General features: G+C 45.1%; 1 protein-coding gene across 2 annotated transcripts in view; it reads left to right on the top strand.

The window, feature by feature from the left end:
• Positions 1-19,393, top strand: part of ELAPOR2 (endosome-lysosome associated apoptosis and autophagy regulator family member 2) — a 175,768-nt gene that overhangs the window by 14,025 nt on the left and 142,350 nt on the right. The window lies entirely within an intron of this gene.

A 19,393-nucleotide genomic window follows, 5' to 3' on the forward strand; every position in this document is an offset into this window, starting at 1 on the left:
GCGTCCGGCGACGTCCTGGTTCCTTAAAGCCCAGGGTGCCAGGACGTCCCCTGACGTCCTGGGTCCTTAAGGGGTTAAAATATAACATTATGTATCCCATACATAAATAAATACCAAACCACAGAATTGCAATTTTTATAATATCCCATAAACAAAAGAGTTAAAAAGCAATTAAAAAGTCAGATCAATACCAAAATGGTACCGATACAAAAAACAGATTATGGCACAAAAAATGAGCCCTCATACAGCATGGTATGTGAAATAAGAAAAATAAAAAAAAGCTACAGGGGTCAAAAAAGGGCCATTAGAAAAATTCAAATTAGAAATATATAATATACCTTTCTTGCAAAAATGTTTGCAACAAGATGCATCCGGTCGTGTATGGTTTTGTGTGTTTTTTTTACCATACAGAAAACTGCAGTCTACGGGTGTATTTACATCACAGTTTTGCTATATGGTTCACGTATACGGTTTTGTATTGCAAAACTGTATACAACTGTATAAAAAAAAAGTATACCTTAACCTCCCATACAAAAACATACACAACAAGATTTATCCGGTTTTGTACGTTTTTGTACATATACGGTTTTGTGCGGGTTTTTGACATACACAAAACTGCAGTCAACCACGGTTTTGTGTCCAGTTGTGTCCTGTTTTTCAAAGTGTTTTGTGTCCTTAAACCCTTAACCCCTTTTTTTTCTTAATTTCACCCTACAAATAATTTTTTCTTTGTTTCGCCGCAGATTATGTTATAAAAGAAGTAATGTCATTACAAAGTACAATTGGTAACGCAAATAACAAGCCCTTATATGGGTTTGTAGGTACAAAATAGATGTATAGAAGATGAGGAAAAAACGAAAATACAAAAACGAAGATTGTTTTAAGTCCTTAAGGTGAAAATGGGATGAGTCCTTAATGGGTTAATAAAAACCCTATACAGTTTTTATGACATTGTAGTCAATGGAAACTATATTGAGCATATCATTTCATACAGTTTTGTCAATTTTTGAGGGATACATTTTTCAAAACAAAAAATTGTGATGTGAATGTAGCTGTGTACTACGGTTTTGTGTCCTGTTTGAAAACCCTATACGAACTGTATACTTTTTTATTAACATTGAACTCAAAGAAAAACAGATGTGTCTACAGTGCTATACGGTTTTTGGGATACTTTTTTTTCTTGTACACGGCATACCACACCTACTTTCCTTGTAATTTCAATTAAAAAAATTGGTACATTATTGCACTAAAGTGTTAAATAAAAATATATACATTTTTTAAAACAAAAACTGATGCAACCGGACCTCTAAATCCAAATCGCATACGGTTTAATACTGTATGCAGTTCCATTTTAGAGCACGCATTTGCATACAGTTTTGTCAGTTTTAGGGCATACGTTCTGCAAAAAAAATTAATAAATTATGCAAAACAGTATGGCAAAATCGCGATGTGAATGTAGCCTTACTTATATGTCAAATAAAATTATAGCATAGGTAAATTAACCCTATCCTACCTCCTCACGTGAAGGATGAGTTTTTTGTCTCAAGTCCCATGCAAGTATCTCCTCTCTGTTCTGCATCTCCTGGAGTGCTTAGTCTGGCTTGCAACCCACAATTTAAGCTACACCCCTTTTTATTTTCTACCCTTTTTCTACATCGGCCCAGCTTGCATGTCACGCCTATTCAAACAAAGCCACACCCCTTCTATTTTCAGGCTACAATCTCTTCATCACAACTCCACCTGAGGATGGGATATAAGGACAGGCTATGTGGTTGGGATATGAGGACAAGAGCTTCATCCTATTTTGCTTTTCCACCCCCAAAAAGATTAGGTAGGAAAAACCAGGCAATGCTGGGTACTCAGCTAGTTTAATATATTATAGCTCTAGCTAACAGTATATCACTGCCACAAATACATTTTTTTGTCTGCATTTCTACTGCAATCAGGAAATCTAGGAATAAGGATCTATCAATTACAGTCAATGGCTCCACTTTCTCCCTAGTCCCACAAGTCCGCTGCCATGGGATCACCTTCAGTTTTGCTCTGTCTTTCAAACTGGACATTCAGGCCTTTACCACATTCTGCCTCCTCCACCTCAAAAACATTGATCAGATCCAATCTTTTTTCAACTTTAAATCCACTAAACTAGTACATGTCCCGCTTGGACTACTGCCACATCCACCTCTGTGACCTTCCATCAAACACTCTTGCTCCCCACCTACCCATTCTCAACTCTGCTGCCCGAATAATGCACCTCTTTACTCGCTCCTCCTCTACCAATACCTTCACTGGCTACTCTTTAACCAATGAATTATGTTTTAACTGTTAACAATGACATACAAGACCATCCACAACCTGTCTCCTTCATACATCTTTGACCTGATCTCACGATACAACCCTCACTTAATCTCTAATCCTCTCAAGACCTCCCCAACATATCCTGCTTTCACCCACCATCAAAACCTTCAAAAGTAACCTGGAAACCCATCTCTTCAGGAAAGCCTATAACCTACAAAACCTTGCGGCCACTGTCTTGCCCTATCAAAAGCTGCTTCCTTAATTGCTCACAGATGACCAGCTGTCTCATTTACCTACTGTTTCCCTTTCCTCCCCTTGCATATTGTAAGCCTTAACAGGCAGGGCCCTGTTATCCTCTATTTCAGTCTGTCATCTACTGTTTAACATTCATTGTACTCGCATTTTTGTTATATTTATTTCAAGCCCTTGAGGAAAAGGGTAGGTTTATGGGGCCTCTCTCCTTTCGGAGAAGGGCTTGCGATGGACCGCATCCTCATGCACGTTTATTTTAGTGTGACAGGGCCCTGGAACCATGTACATTGGCTGCCCTTTCCATTTTAGGCTTTATGAAAATTTCATGGTCGTACTGTGCGTCTTGTACTCTTGTAATAGGCTACGATAGAGGTGCCTGTGTCCAGAGCCAGCCTAAGGGTTGTGTAACCGCAAAGAGAATGCCACCTTTTCATATAAAATCAGGCTGTGTGTCCTCCCTCCCCTTTGTACATTCAGAGTGCAAGGAGCCATCAGCAGCTCTTACCTAGCATTCTCCTATCTATATATCTATACTTCGTCCATTTATGTATCTGTCTATATCATATATCTATTTTGAAAGAATAAAACAAAAACTATTGTTTTTTATCTTTTTGTTTATAAATCTCATCTATCTATCTAAACTGGAAAAAGAAGCACAACAAAAAATGTCCAGTGGATGCACAAAGGCCAGGGCCTTTATCACGGTTCACTTGGAAATAATGCAGACAGCACTCCAGAAACTTTCAGGTGAAAAACTTGTTTTATTCTCTCAAATGCAGGCCAAAAATTGCAATGTTTCCACAGCCTCACGCAGCCTTGAAAGGTTGCATTTTATGGTCTGCATATGATGGAAAAAAACTACTTTTCACCTACATTTTTCTGTAGTACTGTGGTTTGTCTACATTCTATTTATCTGTCCCCAGTAGGTTGAAGGAACGTTCCAACCTTTAGAAAAAAATAAATGTGTAATTTAACCTGTTGGGGACCAAGGGCGTACAGTACGCCCTTGCGTCTTGGTAGTTAAGGACCAAGGGCATTTCCAGTCATTGCCGCTCACCGGGTGGTGATTGGAACCGGATGACTGCTAATATCTATCAGCAGCCATCCCGGCACATCGGCTAAGGGGTTCCTGATACCTAGACATGAGCGATATTTTGAAAAGTTTGATTCGGCCGATTTGCCGAATTTTTTGCGGCGAATCTATATTAAAAATGTCTATTTCTGGCCTACAGAGAGCCTCAATAGGGGTGTAAAACACTTTGCTGTGTTCTAGCATGCATATGGAGTGTGCTGGGGTAGTGAACTAATACTGTTATCCAGAATGATATGCAGATTACCGGCATCGCTTTTAGAATCACTACCTCAGAGCGGCACAATGACAGAGCTTGGAGGTGGCATCAGTATGAGGAGACCATATAGTAGCTGAATGACACAGCGTGGAGATGTTGGCAGCATGAGGAGACCATATAGTGGCTAAATGACAACGTGGAGGTATTGGCAGCATGAGGAGACCATATAGTGGCTGAATGACACAGCGTGGATGTGTTGGCAGCATGAGGAGACCATATAGTGGCTGAATGACACAGCGTGGAGGTGTTGGCAGCATGAGGAGACCATATAGTGGCTGAATTACACAGCGTTGAGGTGTTGGCAGCATGAGGAGACCATATAGTGGCTGAATGGCACAGCCAGGAGTTGGCAGCAGCATGAGTAGACACTAGGCCTTCACAATCCCTAAGATTAAAAGATGAATTCTGAAATTTAAACCTAAGATTTTGGGTAGCTAGTGCTACCATAACAACATTGTAAACCTGCATCAGTAAACCATATATTGCCTGAATGACACAGTCTGGAGTTGGCTGAAGCATGAGAAGACCCCAGGGCTTCACAATCCCTAAGAAAAAAAGACGGTTTGAAATTGAAACTGAAGATTTTGGGTAGCTAGTGCTATCATAACAAAATGTTTAATGCCCAGGCCCAGCAGCATCAGTAAACCATATATTGGCTGAATGACACAGCCTGGAGTTGGCTGAAGCATGATGAGACCATATAGTGTCTGAATGGCACAGCCTGGAGTTGGCAGCAGCATGAGGAGACCATTGAAATGTATGATTTTTAAACTTAAATTTAAGATTTTGAAATTTATATTATGGATCTTGTAATTGAAATTTCACTACTCTGCCTGACGTACTTATTGCGTATATGAGCGGAGTACAATATGCTTCACTACGCTTAAAACAGTATTTGTCTAGAACAGCAGCAGGTGTGTACTATTGGCTGTCCTTTCACAGTATATAGACCCTTGACAGATTAACAGGTACAAAATTGTACACTACTTAGATGTAGGTATGTGGTATGCACTAATGAGGGCAGAAAAATGTGCTACAGTACGCTTAAAAATACTTATTTTTACCTTTGTCCCAGATTACAAAATTCCTTTATAATCAGAAATTGTCACAATACCACCTGACATTCAAAATAATAAAATGATACACATGATACAACTTAATTCTGCAACTGAAGAACCACAACAAAGAATGAATGACTTAAAGCCTACTGGAACTGAGGAACTTCAAAATGGTAAATCTAGCACCTGGGATAGTCAGTCAATTCCAACAGCTGGTGGTCAGTATCCACAGTTCCCTGTTTCTGCTAGTCCTTGGCAATATTCATTTTATTACTCGTCTGGTATCAACATGGCAATAATGCTGGGAGAGTAACTCCATATAGTGTCTGAATGGCACAGCCTGGAGTTGGCGGCAGATGAGACAATAGGGCCTCACAATCTCTAAGAATAAAAGATTAATTTAGAAATTTCAATTGAAGATGTATGGTACCTAGTGCTACCATAAACATATATAGGCAATGCCCTAGGCCCAGCAGCATCACTAAACCATGTAGTTGCTGAATGACACAGACAGGAGCAGGCAGCAGCATAAGTACACAAGAGGGGTTCGCAACTCCTAACATTAAAAGGTGAATGTTGAAATCTCTATTGAAGATGCATGTTAGCTAGTGTTACCATCCAAAAATTTAAAGCGTACCCGTCAGATCAAACAAAAGACATTTTTTTTAATATATCACTCAGAACCTAATCCTGACCATGAACATCTAATTTTTATGTGTCTAGCACCTTTATTTTAATTTTTTTATTACACTTTTAATTTAGCTCACTAGTCTGAATTTCTCTCACAGGGAGAGGGCGTGGCCTTACTGTGCAGGTCTCCCTCAGTATGCTGTCTGCTTACATCTCCCCTAGCATTAGCAAAAATACAACTCCCAGCTTGTCCTCACTGACAGTAGCGGGACACAAGCTGACAGTGGGAGGATTTTTCCTCTAGCTGTGAGCCCTGCGCTCACAGCTGTCAATCAAGGAAGTGTGTCCATGACATAGATGATGATGCATGGACACTGCAGGACTAGTATGTGTCCAAGCAGTCAGGGGGGGCAGTTGTTCGACTGGCTTTTTCAGTATGAAATACTAAAAATTTTCTAATGAAAGCAATTGCAAAACCTATTGGTTTTGAATGCTTAACAACATATGAAAAGTTTTTGTATCTGACAGTGCCCATTTAAGGCCCAAGCCCAGCAGCATCACTAATCCATGTAGTTGCTGAATGACACAGACAGGAGCAGTCAGCAGCAGGAGTACTAAAGAGGGTTTCATGTATGTAAGCTAGTGCTAACATCCAAAAAATTAAGGCCCAAGCCCAGCAACATCAGTGACCAAGTAGTTCCTGAAACACACAGTCAGGAGCAGGCATCAGCAATACACAAGAGGGTTTCATAACCCCTTACATTGAAAGATGAATGTTGAAATCTCAATTAAACATGTATGTAAGCTAGCGCTAACATCCAAAAATTTAAGGACCAAGCCCAGCAGCATACGTAAGCCAAGTAGTTCCTGAAAGACATAGTCAGGAGCAGACAGCAGCAGTACTCAAGAGGGTTTCATAACCCCTAAGATTGAAAGATCAATGTTGAACTCTCTATTGAACAGGTATGTTACCTCATGCTATCATCAAAGAATTTTACCTCTTAAGGACATAGGACGTTCTCTAACATCCCCGCTACCTGGGCTTTAATGCCCAAGGACGTTAGAGAACGTCCTGGTGTTTCTCCGGTCTCTGCCGCTCGCCGGGCAGAGATCGGAATCGGATGCCTGCTGAAATGCTTCAGCAGGCATCCAGGGCAAACACCGAGGGGGGCCACGTAGGTGCAAATCGCAAGGGAAATCGCCCTTGCGATACCGGGCTGATCGAGTCTCTGGGACCCGACCGCCCGGTAATTTTGCATGATCCCGGCTGTCACAGACAGCCAGGACCATACTGAAGGCTAGGAGCGAGGTGGCAAGCCTTCCACCTCCTCCGATCCCCTGCGATCCGTCGGTTAACTAACCGACCAATCGCAAGGGGGGGGGCGGTTACTTCCTCCCGCCCTGCCCGGCCCCTGTAAGTCCGGAGAGGACGGGAGGAAGACCGGAGGACACGGCAGGGGACGGGGGAGTGCTGGGGCCCGGCCCCGGTACTTACCTCGTCCCTGAAGACCCGGATCCCGGCGATGAAGACGGCGGCGGCTACAGGTGAGTTCCTCTTCAGCCGCGGTCGGGCCCTTTACAGCAATGCACGTCGCCGTAAAGCGACATGCATTGCTGTAATGGGACCCTGTATAATACAACTCCCAGCATGCTCAACCAGCCCTTGGCATCTGGGCATGCTGGGAGTTGCAGTTTTGCAACATCTGGAGGTCCACAGTTTTTGGACCACTGTGCCCTTCCATATGTTGCAAAACTACACATCCTCAGCATGCCCTTACTGTCCAGGCATGCTGGGAGTTGCTGTAACATCTGGCCCTTCAGATGTTGCAGAACCACAACTTCCAGCATGCCTGGACAGTTTTGGCATACTGGGAGTTGTAGTTTTGCAACATCTGGAAGGGCACATATTGGGAACCACTGTATTAGTGGTCTGCAAACTGTAGTCCTCCAGATGTTGCAAAACTACAACTCCAAGCATGCTGGGAGTTGTAGTTCGGCAACATCTGGCTCTAAAGATGTTGCCGAACTACTACTTCCAGCATACCTGAGAATGTTTGGGAGTTGTGGTTTTGCAACAACTGGAGGCACACTGGTTGGGAAACATTGTCTGTTTCCTAACTCAGTGTTTCCCAACCCGTGTGCCTCCAGCTGTTGCAAAACTATAACTACCAGCATGCACTGATAGACTGTGCATGCTGGGAGTTGTAGTTTTGCAACAGCTGGAGGTTCCCCCCCCCCTGTGAATGTACAGGGTACATTCACATGGGCAGGGGGCTTACAGTGAGTATCAGGCTGCAAGTTTGCGATGCAGCAAATTTTGCGCGGCAGCTCAAACTCGCAGCGGGAAACTCGCTGTAATCCCCCGCCCGTGTGACTGTACCCTAAAAACACTACACTACACTACCACAAAATAAAATAAAAAGTAAAAAACACTACATATACACATACCCCTACACAGCCCCCCTCCCAATAAAAATGAAAAACGTCTGGTACGCCACTGTTTCCAAAATGGAGCCTCCAGCTGTTGCAAAACAACAACTCCCAGTATTGCCGACAGCCGTTGACTGTCCAAGCATGCTGGGAGTTTTGCAACAGCTGGAGGCACCCTGTTTGGGAATCACTGGCGTAGAATACCCCTATGTCCACCCCTATGCAAATCCCTAATTCAGGCCTCAAATGCACATGGCGCTCTCACTTTGGAGCCCTGTCGTATTTCAAGGCAACAGTTTAGGGTCACATATGGGGTATCGCCATACTCGGGAGAAATTGCCTAACAAACTTTGGGGGGCTTTTTCTCCTTTAACCCCTTATGAAAAGGTGAAGTTGGGGTCTAAAACAGCATCTTAGTGTAAAAAAATAAATTTTTTACACTAACACGCTGGTGTTGCCCTATACTGTTCATTTTGACAAGAGGTAAAAGGGGAAAAAAGCCCCCCAAAATTTGTAATGCAACTTCTCCCGACTACGGCGATACCCCATATGTGGGTGCAAAGTGCTCTGGGGGCGCACAACAAGGCCCAGAAGGGAGAGTGCACCATGTACATTTGAGGTGATTTGCACAGGGGTGGCTGATTGTTACAGCGGTTTTGACAAACGCAAAAACAACAAAACACATGTGACCCCATTTTGGAAACTACACCCCTCACGGAATGTAATGAGGGGTGCAGTGATAATTTACACCCCACTGGTGTCTGACAGATCTTTGGAACAGTGGGCTGTGCAAATTAAAACTTTTGTACAGCCCACTGTTCCAAAGATCTGACAGACACCAGTGGGGGGTAAATGCTCACTGTACACCTTGTTACGTTCCTCAAGGGGTCTAGTTTCCAAAATATAATGCCATGTTGGGGTTATTTTTCTGTCCTGGCACCATAGGGGCTTCATAAATGCAACATGCCCCCTGAGCAAAATTTGCTCTCCAAAAGCCAAATATGACTCCTTCTCTTCTGAGCATTGTAGTTTGCCCGTAGTGCACTTCAGGTCCACTTATGGGGTACCTTCATACTCAGAAGAGATGGGGTTACAAATTTTGGGGGGTCTTTTCTGCTATTAACCCTTGCAAAAATTTGAAATTTGGGGGGAAACACACATTTTAGTGAATTTTTTTTCGTGAAACCCCTGTGGGGTATTAAGGCTCACTTTATTCCTTGTTACGTTCCTCAAGGGGTCTAGTTTCCAAAATGGTATGCCATGTGTTTTTTTTTTTTTTTGCTGTTCTGGCACGATAGGGGCTTCCTAAATGCGACATGCCCCCCGACCAAAATTTGCTCTCAAAAAGCCAAATATGACTCCTTTTCTGAGCATTGTCGTTCGCCCGTAGTGCACTTCAGGTCAACTTATGGGGTACCTCCATACTCAGAAGAGATGGGGTTACAAATTTTGGGGGGTATTTTCTGCTATTAACCCTTGCAAAAATGTGAAATTTGGGGGGAAACACATTTTAGTGAAAAAAAAAATATATATATTTTTACATATGCAAAAGTCGTGAAACACCTGTGGGGTATTAAGGTTCACTTTACCCCTTGTTACGTTCCCCAAGGGGACTAGTTTCCAAAATGGTGTGCCATGTGGGGATTTTTTTGCTGTTCTGGTACCATAGGGGCTTCCTAAATGCAACATGCCCCCCAAAAACCATTTCAGAAAAACGTACTCTCCAAAATCCCCTTGTCGCTCCTTCGCTTCTGAGCCTTCTACTGCGCCCGCCGAACACTTTACATAGACATATGAGGTATGTGCTTACTCGTGAGAAATTGGGCTACAAACATAAGTATAAATTTTCTCCTTCTACCCCTTGTAAAAATTAAAAAATTGGGTCTACAAGAAGAACATGCGAGTGTAAAAAATGAAGATTGTGAATTTTCTCCTTCACTTTGCTGCTATTCCTGTGAAACACCTAAAGGGTTAAAACGCTGACTGAATGTCATTTTGAATACTTTGGGGGGTGCAGTTTTTATAATGGGGTCATTTGTGGGGTATTTCTAATATGAAGACCCTTCAAAACCACTTCAAACCTGAACTGGTCTCTGAAAAATAGTGAGTTTGAAAATTTTGTGAAAAATTTGAAAATTGCTGCTGAACTTTGAAGCCCTCTGGTGTCTTCCAAAAGTAAAATTTGGAATATCCATTTTCCTTACAAGCAGAGAGCTTCAAAGTTAGAAAAATGCAAAATTTTCAATTTTTTCATCAAATTTTGGAATTTTTCACTAAGAAACGATGCAAGTATCGACAAAATTGTAACAATAACAGAAAGTAGAATATGTCACGAAAAAAAATCTCGGAATCAGAATGATAGGTAAAAGCATCCCAGAGTTATTAATGTTTAAAGTGACAGTGGTCAGATGTTCAAAAAACTCTCCGGTCCTAAGGTGTAAAATGGCCTGGTCCTTAAGGGGTTAAGGCTGAAGCCCAGCAGCATCACTAAGCGCAGTAGTTCCTGAAACACACAGCCTGGAGCAGGCATCAGCATGAGTTTACAAGAAGGCTTCACAACCCCTAACATTAAAATGTTAATGTTGAAATCTGTATGTAGCTAGTGCTAACAAAACATTTTTAGGCACAGGCCCAGAAGCATCACTAAACCATATAGTTGCTGAAACACACAGCCTGGATCAGGCAGCAGCAATACACAAGAGGGCTTAATAACCCCTAACATTAAAAGGCATCCAGGGCAAACACCGAGGGGGGCCACGTAGGTGCAAATCGCAAGGGAAATTGCCCTTGCGATACCGGGCTGATCGAGTCTCTGGGACCCGACCGCCCGGTAATTTTGCATGATCCCGGCTGTCACAGACAGCCAGGACCATACTGAAGGCTAGGAGCGAGGTGGCAAGCCTTCCACCTCCTCCGATCCCCTGCGATCCGTCGGTTAACTAACCGACCAATCGCAAGGGGGGGGGGGGCGGTTACTTCCTCCCGCCCTGCCCGGCCCCTGTAAGTCCGGAGAGGACGGGAGGAAGACCGGAGGACACGGCAGGGGACGGGGGAGTGCTGGGGCCCGGCCCCGGTACTTACCTCGTCCCTGAAGACCCGGATCCCGGCGATGAAGACGGCGGCGGCTACAGGTGAGTTCCTCTTCAGCCGCGGTCGGGCCCTTTACAGCAATGCACGTCGCCGTAAAGCGACATGCATTGCTGTAATGGGACCCTGTATAATACAACTCCCAGCATGCTCAACCAGCCCTTGGCATCTGGGCATGCTGGGAGTTGCAGTTTTGCAACATCTGGAGGTCCACAGTTTTTGGACTACTGTGCCCTTCCATATGTTGCAAAACTACACATCCTCAGCATGCCCTTACTGTCCAGGCATGCTGGGAGTTGCTGTAACATCTGGCCCTTCAGATGTTGCAGAACCACAACTTCCAGCATGCCTGGACAGTTTTGGCATACTGGGAGTTGTAGTTTTGCAACATCTGGAAGGGCACATATTGGGAACCACTGTATTAGTGGTCTGCAAACTGTAGTCCTCCAGATGTTGCAAAACTACAACTCCAAGCATGCTGGGAGTTGTAGTTCGGCAACATCTGGCTCTAAAGATGTTGCCGAACTACTACTTCCAGCATACCTGAGAATGTTTGGGAGTTGTGGTTTTGCAACAACTGGAGGCACACTGGTTGGGAAACATTGTCTGTTTCCTAACTCAGTGTTTCCCAACCCGTGTGCCTCCAGCTGTTGCAAAACTATAACTACCAGCATGCACTGATAGACTGTGCATGCTGGGAGTTGTAGTTTTGCAACAGCTGGAGGTTCCCCCCCCCCCTGTGAATGTACAGGGTACATTCACATGGGCAGGGGGCTTACAGTGAGTATCAGGCTGCAAGTTTGCGATGCAGCAAATTTTGCGCGGCAGCTCAAACTCGCAGCGGGAAACTCGCTGTAATCCCCCGCCCGTGTGACTGTACCCTAAAAACACTACACTACACTACCACAAAATAAAATAAAAAGTAAAAAACACTACATATACACATACCCCTTCACAGCCCCCCTCCCAATAAAAATGAAAAACGTCTGGTACGCCACTGTTTCCAAAATGGAGCCTCCAGCTGTTGCAAAACAACAACTCCCAGTATTGCCGACAGCCGTTGACTGTCCAAGCATGCTGGGAGTTTTGCAACAGCTGGAGGCACCCTGTTTGGGAATCACTGGCGTAGAATACCCCTATGTCCACCCCTATGCAAATCCCTAATTCAGGCCTCAAATGCACATGGCGCTCTCACTTTGGAGCCCTGTCGTATTTCAAGGCAACAGTTTAGGGTCACATATGGGGTATCGCCATACTCGGGAGAAATTGCCTAACAAACTTTGGGGGGCTTTTTCTCCTTTAACCCCTTATGAAAAGGTGAAGTTGGGGTCTAAAACAGCATCTTAGTGTAAAAAAATAAATTTTTTACACTAACACGCTGGTGTTGGCCTATACTGTTCATTTTGACAAGAGGTAAAAGGGGAAAAAAGCCCCCCAAAATTTGTAATGCAACTTCTCCCGACTACGGCGATACCCCATATGTGGGTGCAAAGTGCTCTGGGGGCGCATAACAAGGCCCAGAAGGTAGAGTGCACCATGTACATTTGAGGTGATTTGCACAGGGGTGGCTGATTGTTACAGCGGTTTTGACAAACGCAAAAACAACAAAACACATGTGACCCCATTTTGGAAACTACACCCCTCACGGAATGTAATGAGGGGTGCAGTGATAATTTACACCCCACTGGTGTCTGACAGATCTTTGGAACAGTGGGCTGTGCAAATTAAAACTTTTGTACAGCCCACTGTTCCAAAGATCTGACAGACACCAGTGGGGGGTAAATGCTCACTGTACACCTTGTTACGTTCCTCAAGGGGTCTAGTTTCCAAAATATAATGCCATGTTGGGGTTATTTTTCTGTCCTGGCACCATAGGGGCTTCATAAATGCAACATGCCCCCTGAGCAAAATTTGCTCTCCAAAAGCCAAATATGACTCCTTCTCTTCTGAGCATTGTAGTTTGCCCGTAGTGCACTTCAGGTCCACTTATGGGGTACCTTCATACTCAGAAGAGATGGGGTTACAAATTTTGGGGGGTCTTTTCTGCTATTAACCCTTGCAAAAATTTGAAATTTGGGGGGAAACACACATTTTAGTGAATTTTATTTTTTTTCGTGAAACCCCTGTGGGGTATTAAGGCTCACTTTATTCCTTGTTACGTTCCTCAAGGGGTCTAGTTTCCAAAATGGTATGCCATGTGTTTTTTTTTTTTTGCTGTTCTGGCACGATAGGGGCTTCCTAAATGCGACATGCCCCCCGACCAAAATTTGCTCTCAAAAAGCCAAATATGACTCCTTTTCTGAGCATTGTCGTTCGCCCGTAGTGCACTTCAGGTCAACTTATGGGGTACCTCCATACTCAGAAGAGATGGGGTTACAAATTTTGGGGGGTATTTTCTGCTATTAACCCTTGCAAAAATGTGAAATTTGGGGGGAAACACATTTTAGTGAAAAAAAAAATATATATATTTTTACATATGCAAAAGTCGTGAAACACCTGTGGGGTATTAAGGTTCACTTTACCCCTTGTTACGTTCCCCAAGGGGACTAGTTTCCAAAATGGTGTGCCATGTGGGGATTTTTTTGCTGTTCTGGTACCATAGGGGCTTCCTAAATGCAACATGCCCCCCAAAAACCATTTCAGAAAAACGTACTCTCCAAAATCCCCTTGTCGCTCCTTCGCAATTAACGCCGAAAATTTACCACCAAAATAAAGTAGAATATGTCACGAAAAAACATTCTCAGAATCAGAATATTCGGTAAAAGCGTTTTCGCGTTATTAATTTGTAAAGTGACGGTGGTCATAATTGCGAAAAAGGGCTCAGTCCTTAAGGTGAAAAAGGGCTGCGTCCTTAAGGGGTTAAATCTGTTTGGCACTATCCATATTTGTGAAGTGTTGGTGTAGCACCATGGTCAATCTACTCTGATGCATCTGGAATTGGTGGGTGGAAATCCTGGCTGATCCATGCCTGATTCATCTTCACAAAGGTTAGTCTCCACATTTTTCGTGGACAGACGAGTTCTCCTTGGAGTGACTATGGCCCCCGCTGCACTAAACACCCACTCCGCACACTACTGTCCGGAAAGGACAGCTTTTCCAGGGCAAACTCTGCTAGTTGCGGCCATAAATCAAGTTTGGCTGCCCAGAAGTCCTGCGGATCTTCAAGGTTTGTTGGCATGGCCATGTCAAGTATGCCACCACCTGCTTGTTCAGGTACTGCTCCATGTCTACCTGCTGCTGATGAGTTGCTTCACTGTGCGGGTGAAGAAAGGTACTCATCAGCGACTGTAGACTCAGGCTGCTGCTGATAGAGCTGGTACTGCCAGCAGCCATGGCAGTGGAAGGTGAGCGCAGAGGCCCCCCCCCGAGTAAGACCTGCGAGTGGATGGACGATGGCACAGATAGGCATCGGCTAACTGACTATGTAGGATCTCTCTCTACTAGGTCAGTTTGTCCTCCCTCTTAGTGGGTGTAAAAAAAGTCCCCCATTTTGTGCCGGTAGCAAGGGTCCAATAAGGTGGAGAGCCAGAAGTCATCCCGCTGCCGAATGTTGACAATTCGGTGGTCACTAAGCAAGCAACTGAGCAAGCATTGTGCAATTTGTGCAAGTGACCCGGAGGGACTCCCTGTCTCCATCTCCACTGCATACTGAAACGGTGTGTCTGGGTCCTCTGTCTCGCCTTCCTCATAACCCTCTAGCTCCTCTAGCTGATCATGCTCCTCCTCTCCTGTCAGATGACTAGAAGCTCATGAAACCTAAACTGTGCTCCACTGTGCCCCTCATCCTCCTCCTTTTCAGCCCCACACGGCTCATGTGGCCATGAGATGTAGGCGCAACGTCTCCATTGCCCTGACCATCCATCGTTTCTAACCCTTGTTGTAGGAAATTATGCAGTGGAATGACGTTGTTCATCCCGTAATCCTGGCGACTTACTAACAATTTGGCTTCCTCAAAGGGCCCGAGTAAACGGCAGGTGTCACGTATGATCTGCTACTGGTTCACACAAGTTACACAGTGGAGTACCCCTATTCGCTTGTATCATCAAGAAATCGGTGATGGCTTTTCTCTATTCGTACAGTCGGTCCAACATATGAAAGGTGGAAATCCAACGTGTGGCAATGTCACAAATCAGACTATGTTTGGGGATACCGTTCTGACGCTGTAGCTCAAGAAGGGTGTGCTTTGCGGTGTACGAGTGGCTGAAGTACATGCAAAGTTTCCTTCCCATTGTTAGGATGTTTTGCAAATGGGGGGAACACTTCAGGAACTGCTTCACAACCAGATTGAACACGTGTGCCATGCAGGGTGCATGGCTCATCCTTCCCAGTTGCAGTGCATGCAAGATGTTCTTCCCGTTGTCAGACACCATGGTTCCCATTTCCAGTTTTCATGGAGTAAGCCATGCTCCGATTTCTTTACGAATGACTTTTAGCAGTTTCTCCCCTGTGTGACTCTTTTCGCCAAGGCAAACCATGTGAAGAAAAGCGTGACACTGCCGTGCCCTGCACACATGGTATGCTGAAGGGCCACTGAGACTTGTCTGGGCAGTGGAGGCTGAGGACACGGTGGAGGATGAGGAAGTGGAGTTGCACACTGTCACAGGACCAACGGGTTGAGAGCGTGGAGGAAGAAGTGACGTGACCTGTCCAAGTTGGGGTTGTGGCTGTGCAGGAACCACATTCACCTAGTGAGCCGTAAAGGACATGTATTGCCCCTGACCGTAGTTACAGCTCCAGACATCGGTGTTGCCATGCACTTTGGTACACACCAACAGGCTCAAGGACTGGACCACCTTCTCCTCCACAAAATTGTGCATGGCTGGTACTGCCTTCTTCGCAAAGAAATGACAGCTTGGAACTCTCTTGGCTCGGCACAAGCCATCAGTTCTCTGAAAGGTGCAGAGTCCACAACTTGAAAAGGGAGGGACTGCAGCACCAGCAACTTAGACAGGAGCACTTTCAGCTTCTGCGCCGTTAGATGAGTGGGGGCATACTTTTGTCTCTTGGACATGGCTTCGCGGATGGATTGTTGTCGGAATGGATGACTAAAAGTGGAAGGAGCAGGAGCATCTATGACACACAGCTCCCTTTGGCTGAGGTGGTGGAGCCTTGGCTGGCTGAAAGAGGGAGCTGCGTGCCACTGGTTGATGCATCAGGTGGGACCACTACATCGGAGCCACAGTTCTCCCAGGCCGCTTTATGGTGGAGAAGCATATGTTGACGCAGGGCCGTGGTGCCAACATTGAGACCCTGGCCATGCTTTACCTTCTACTGACATATCTTGCATGTGGCTATGTGAACTTCCTCTGGATGCTTGATGAAAAACTGCCACACCGCCGAGTAGCTGATTTTCCCACCATCAGCCTGCACTAATTGACTGGTACTGCCGCCGTCTCCAGGAACCCCTGTTCCACTACCTCCCGGGAAGGTAGGCTGCTGCGAAGCAGGTGGTCTCCCCCGGGCATGTTTGGCTCCAGAATTTCTACTTCTGCCACCACGCTGACTGCCAACCATGCTACCGCCTTGCTGGCTCAGCTGCTGCCTCACAAGGAAACCTTCAACTCTCTTCTCCTGATGATGATGAAGCCCCTTCTGCACCCGGCTCCCAATTGCGATTGGCTTCATCATCATCAACAAGTGTCTGTCACTGATGTCCTCCTCAGGTTCCTCAACAGTGTCTCCTTCAGGACCCTGAACCCTGGCACCACCGCCTCCCACGTCACTCTCCTCATCACTACTTGCCCGCCTAGCGGAGGAAGTGGCGGATGTCTCCTTCAATTATTGGCTGGGCAGTAGCTGCTAACTGTCCACTATTTGATCGTCCTCAGTGAATAGTGGAGCTGAACCCACAGCATAAAATACTTCTGTAGGAGAGGGAACAGCATAGAGGATTTGAAGGGCCTTTATATTAGAAATACCCCACAAATCACCCCATTATAAAAACTGCACCCTAAAAGTATTCAAAATGACATTCAGTAAGTGTGTGTTAACCCTTTAGGTGATTCACAGGAATAGCAGCAAAGTGAAGGAGAAAATTCAAAATCTTCATTTTTTACACTTGCATGTTCTTGTAGACCCAGTTTTTTTATTTTTACAAGGGGTAAAGGAGAGAAATCCCCACAAAATTTGTAACCCAATTTCTCTCGAGAAAGCAAATGCCTCATATGTGTATGTAAAGTGTTCGGCGGGCGCAGTAGAGGGCTCAGAGGGGAAGCAAAATTGCTGAAATGGTTTTTTTTTGGGGGGGGGGGGGGGGGGGGGGGCATGTCCCATTCGGAAGCCCCTATGGTGCCAGGACAGAAAAACAAAACAACATGGCATACTATTTTGGAAACTACACCCCTAAAGGAACATAACAAGGGGTACAGTGAGCCTTAACACCCCACAGGTGTTTGATAAATGTTCGTTAAAGTGGGATGTGAAAAGGAAAAATTAGATTTTTTTTACACTAAAATGCTGGGCTTAACCCAAATTTTTCATTTTCACTAGTCGTAATAGGAGAAAATGTCACCGTAAATTTGTAAATACATTTCTTTGGAGTAAGGACATACCTCATATATTCACGTAAACTGCTCTGCGGGTGCACACCAGGTCTCGGAAGAGCAGGAGCGCAGTCAGGGGCCTTGAGCATTTACAGAGCTACCTATGGAGCCAGAACAGCGGGACCCCCCCTCAAGGAACACGTTATATGGGGTACACTAAGTTACTAAAGTGGGGTACAGCGGGCCGTCAAATGACAAAATAGGTTATGTTTCCAGAATGATGACCAAGAGCATAGCCAAAACAAAAAAAATGTGCCCACCCCAAACCCTATGCTCTGAATCATCATTCTCGGAATGTGATGTGTGTGGCCATCCCTGACCTGTTGTCTCAAATGCGCACACCGCTCAGGTGGAGAGAGAGCGCTGCGCATTTGAGGCAACATAAAAAAGTCCCCAATGATAGTGACTCAGTGACCCATGACCCCAGAGGTCTTATTAGTTTTTTTTTATTTTAATTATTTTTAAAGAGGTTTTTTGGGCAATTTAGTGGTTTTTGGGGTTAAAATTTGGAATGTACTCTGGACTTGGTACATGGGGGTCAAATTATGTGAAATTAATATGAAAAGGGAAAATTTAGTACTCCATGGAAGTGTGATACTCACTGAAGCAGTTTTTAATGCAGACGCCGCGATGATCGGGGCAAGTGTCACACTGAGTGGTGGTGTCCCCTCCTGTGACACACTCTGCATTTTTTCTGGGATCATCCCTTCTTTCCAATGTGGGGGACCTCACCTGGAAAGTGCTGGTCTGGGATGATCCTGGCACCTATGACGCCAAAGATTAGGGCCCTTAGGACTCCTTCTTGGACCTGCAGGAATGTCCCTGTGTTGCCAGTGTACTGGGACAGTACAAAAGAGTTGTACATGGCGACCTGTACCAAGTAGACCACAACTTTTTTGTACCATACCCGGGTTTTCCACATGGCCATGTATGGCTTGAGGACTTGATCAGAGAGATCAACTCCCCCCATATACCAATTGTAGTCCAGAATACAATAATGCTTGAGGACCATTGTTGTGGTACCTCACACAGGGACAGGTGAGCTGCTGTTACCATGAATTGTGGTCCGCATAAGGACATCCCTCTTATCCTTATACCTGACCAAAAACAGGTTTTCATGGGTAAGGTCACGGGACTCACCCTTTGGGCATAGGTGTCTGGATCAAAGTCTGGATCAGAGAGGTAGGCCTCTCTGGTTCTTCCGCACAGTCCCACAAGCAGACGTGGATCTGGCAGCAAGGGATGTGAACAAAGGGATGCTGGTATAAAAGTTGTCTACGTAGTAACCCTTATCCAGGGTAACCCTTGTCCAGCAATGGGTGCACAAGGTCCCAAACGGGTTTCCTGCTAACACCCAGAGTGGGGGGACATTGTGGGGGTTCAATACAGGAATCCCGTCCTGTTTGTAGAGTTTCACGCCATACCGAGCCCGCTTCGAGGTAATATATTGGCGGAAGATCAGTCTAACCTTAAAACTAATAAGAGACTCATCTACAGAGAGCTCCCTGAGGGGTACGTAGGCCTCCCAAAATTTGGCCCCAAAATGATCTATGACCGGCCTCACTTTGTAAAGCCAGTCATAGGCGGGATCACCTCGGAGGGAACATGCCGCATTATCAGCATAATGCAGGCATTTCCGAATGGCCTTGAACTGCCTCCGAGCCATAACCATACTATAAAGCAGGGTCTGGTAGAGGACGTTCCTGCTCCAGTACTGCCTGACACTGCTTTTTTTTTACTAGGCCCA

The sequence above is a fragment of the Hyla sarda genome, chromosome 4 (assembly GCF_029499605.1).
Source record: "Hyla sarda isolate aHylSar1 chromosome 4, aHylSar1.hap1, whole genome shotgun sequence".
NCBI classification, from domain to species: Eukaryota; Metazoa; Chordata; class Amphibia; order Anura; family Hylidae; genus Hyla; species Hyla sarda.